Source organism: Solanum pennellii, chromosome 1 (assembly GCF_001406875.1).
Source record: "Solanum pennellii chromosome 1, SPENNV200".
NCBI classification, from domain to species: Eukaryota; Viridiplantae; Streptophyta; class Magnoliopsida; order Solanales; family Solanaceae; genus Solanum; species Solanum pennellii.
This window is the reverse complement of record NC_028637.1, coordinates 15,937,761-15,941,830: the sequence shown is the minus strand read 5'-3', so window position 1 is coordinate 15,941,830 and position 4,070 is coordinate 15,937,761. Positions and strand designations below refer to the sequence as shown.

Genomic DNA, 4,070 nt, shown 5'->3' with positions numbered 1-4,070 from the left:
AAGTATTTTAAGTTGGTAATTATCATTATTTATAGTATAGATTATATAATTTTTAAATATTAATAAAATTAAAAAAACAACAATAAAAAACTAAAACAAAATAACCATAAAAAAAGGAGAAATAGTGCAGCTTCCAGGCAGGTATGTCGATAATGACCTACCTGGTTATCGTGTACGTGCGCTCTTACGTGTGTGTGTGCGCGCGTGCGCATCATGTATGATACTCGTAAACTTGGTCTTTCATTATATTTAAGCAGGTCACCCAATATTCATTTTTTCTAAGCCCTAATTTTTTTATTTTCTCCAATTGCTGCACAACTTTTTTATTTCCCCCCTCCCCCTTTTTGCCAAAAGGCCGAACAGCTCTTCAAGTCAGTTTGCTTGTTCTTGTCATTTCTGAATTTCATTTTTTCATTTTCTTCTTCTTTTTCTGAGTTATCCATTTACTATGAAATATTGAATGAATATACATAAACATGAGAGGATGTTTCCTTAACAGTTTGTTTCCTCAATAGTTGTTTAGAAAAGGAATGAAGATGAAGATATTACAAATATGATTCAAATTATTTATCTACCAGTTAAATAGGGTAAATCTATTTATTTGCTCATTCAATGTTGAATGATTTGGTTTTTCTTGGTATGATTTATTATAACAATTTTTTTTAATTGTTATTGAAAAGGTAAACGAGGAAGGAGATTACAATGTGGGGAATCAAACTCTCGTCAACAATTTTCCAGGTAGTCAACCAACATAACTACTAAAATTCTCCTTAATACCGCATGTTAGTCTTTTCCCGTTTTATATGTCTTCGTTTCTTATTTATTTTTATCAAGCTTTGTGTTTGATCTCAATTCTAAATTTCTTAGTTTAAAAATTATACTCATACACAAAATCATATATGCACAGAGTTATTGAGCTGATATTCCATCAGTGTCTTATTTACAATGAAAATTCTAATGCGAAAAAAAAAGACTAAATTATAAAGTCATTTCGGCAAAATCAATCATCCTTAGAATTGAGTCTATTAGTTGACTCAAATTCCTTCTCTTGAGCATCCCTCCATCGACAATACAAACTAAAATTGTCATCATTCTTCTCAAAACTCTCTATTTAATTATCATATGGGTAGGCACAACAACATGATCATCATCAGTGTACTCGTCTTCGAAAAAGTTTAATAATATATGTTACTTATCTTATACAGATGTATGTAGAACAAATAGAATTTCAAAAGTCAATCAAATGTTGTTAATTATTGAGTATTACAATACTTTCTACGTAGCTTTCAAACAAAATAATACTTGTTACTTCTTTTATCCAAATTTATTTGGTATAGATATATTAATTTAATGAATCAATTGAATGTTGTATATATTATTTATAAGTAATTTAAGTTGGTAATTGTCATTATTTATAGTGTATATACATAATTATAAAATATTTAAAAAGTTAATAAACTAGACAAAAAAATTAAACAAAAAAACTATCAAAAAGAAAAATACTGCAGCTGTCAGGCAAGCATATCGATCATGACCTACCTGATTACTGTGTGTGCGTGCGCGTCACATATATGTGAGGGCGCGCGTGGATGTGTGCACGCGAGTGCGTGTTCGTGCGTGTGTGCGTGATCCTCGTAAACTTTGCCTTTCATTCTATTTAAACTGGTCACCCAATATTCCTTTTTTCTAAGCCCTAATTTTTTTTTACTTTCTCCTATTGCCACCCAACTTTTCTATTTTCTCGCCCTTTCCGCCAGAAGCCCTAACAACATTCAAGTCAGTTTGCTTGTTTTTGTCATTTCTGAATTCTTTTTTCATTTTCTTCTTCTTTTTCTCAGTTATCCATTTACTATGAAATTTTGTGTGAATATACGTAACTCTAAGAGGATGTTTCCTCAACAATTGTCTATAAAAGGAATGAAGATGAAGATATAACCAAATATGATTCTAATTATTTAAATACCGGCTAAATGGGGTAACTCTATTTATTTTCTCATTAAATGTTGAATGATTTGATTTTTCTTTGTATGATTTATTTTAACAATATTTTTTAATTGTTATTGAAAAGGAAAATGAGGAAGGAGATTACAATGTGGGGAATCGAACTCTCGTCAATAACTTTTAAGGTAGTCAATCAACTTAACTACTAAAATTTCCTTTAATACAGTATGTTTAATCTTTTCCCATTTTATAAGTCTTAGTTTTCTTATTTGGTTTTAACAAGCTTTGTGTTTGATCTCAATTCTATAATTCTTAATTTAAAATTCGTACTCATACACATAATCATAAATACACAAAGTTATTGAATTGATATTCCATCACAATGAAAAAAATGAACATTTTTTTCTTTTCTATCTACCTTTTTTCCCTAACCATTTCACCGCTTCTAATACAAAAAAAGAGACTAAATTATAATTTCATGTTTCGGTAAAAGCAATTATCCTTAGAATTCGGTCCCTTAGTTGACTCAAATTCCTTCTCTTAAGCATCACTCCATAGACGATACAAAAGAAAACTGCCATCATTCTTCTCGAAACTATCTATCTAATTATCATATGGTGAAGCACAATAAGATCATCATTATCAGTGTACTCGTCTTCGAAAAATTTTAATAATATATGTTAATTCTCTTATCTCGATGTATGTAGCACAAATAAATTTTCAAAAGTCAATCAAATATTGTTAATTATTGAGACTTACAATACTTTCTACTTAGTTTTAAAATAAAATAATACATGTTACTTCTTTTATCCAATTTTATTTGATATAGATATGTTAATTTTATCAAATCAATCGAATTTTTCAGGCATTTTTTACAAGCATTTTAAGTTGGTAATTATCATTATTTATAGTATGTATTATATAATTTTTAAATATTTAAAAAAATTAAAAACAAGACAAACAAATTAAAATAAAATAACCATCAAAAAAGGAAAAATAGTGCAGCAGCCAGTCAGGCATGTCGATAATGACCTACTTGGTTATCGTGTGTGTGCGCTTAAGCGTGTGAGTAAGCGCGCGTGCGCGTGATCCTCTTAAACTTTGTCTTTCATTCTTTTTAAATAGGTCACCCAATATTCCTTTTTTCTAAGCCCTAATTTATTTTGCTTTATCCAATTGACGCCCAACTTTCCTGTTTCTCTCCCTTTAAGCCAAAATTCCGAACAACTCTTTATGTCAGTTTGCTTGTTCTTGTCATTTCTGAATTCCTTATTTCATTTTCCTCTTCTTTTTCTCAGTTATCCAGTTACTATGAATTTGGAATGAATATACATAAACCTGAGAGGAAGTTTCCTCAACAATTGTACAGAAAAGGAATGAAGATGACGATATCACAAATATGATTCATATTATTTATATACTAGTTAAATGGGGTAAGTCTATTTATTTGCTCATTGAATGTTGAATGATTTTATTTTTCTTTGTTTGATTTATGTTAACAATATTTTTTAATTGTTATTGAAAAGGAAAATAAGAAAGGAGATTACAACGTGGGGAATCAAACTCTTGTCAACAGTTTTTCATGTAGTCAACCAACTTAACTACTAAAATCATCCTTAGAATTGAGTCCCTTAATTGACTAAGATTCCCTCTCTTGAGCATCCCTCCTTAGACGATACAAACAAAAATGGCCACCATTCTTCTCGAAACTCTCTATCTAATTATCATATGGGAAGGCACAATAACATCATAATCATCAGTGTACTCGTCTTCGAAAAATTTTAATAATATATATTACTTCTCTTATCCCGATGTGTGTAGCACAAATAGAATTTCAAAAGTCAATCAAATGTTGTTTATTATTGAGATTTAAAATACTTTCTGCGTAGTTTTCAAATCAAATAAACACATGTTAATTCATTTATCCCATTTTATTTTACATAGATATAATAATTTTATTAATCAATCGAATTTTTTAATGTTTTTACAAGTATTTTAAGTTGGTAATTATCATTATTTATAGTATATATATATAATTTTTAAATATTTAAGAAATTAAAAAACTAGACAAACAAATTAAAACAAAAAAACCGTCAAAAATAAAAATAGTGGAAATGCCAGGCAGGCAT

At 28.8% G+C, this 4,070-nt stretch overlaps 1 long non-coding RNA gene across 1 annotated transcript; it reads left to right on the top strand.

Annotated features, from left to right (window-relative positions):
* Window positions 1–1,772: 1,772 nt before the first annotated feature.
* On the top strand, window positions 1,773–3,747 carry LOC114074743. The gene is made up of 4 exons (XR_003575051.1): window positions 1,773–1,975; window positions 2,069–2,126; window positions 3,240–3,374; window positions 3,468–3,747. It is a non-coding gene; the product is annotated as an uncharacterized LOC114074743 (long non-coding RNA).
* Window positions 3,748–4,070: the final 323 nt, after the last annotated feature.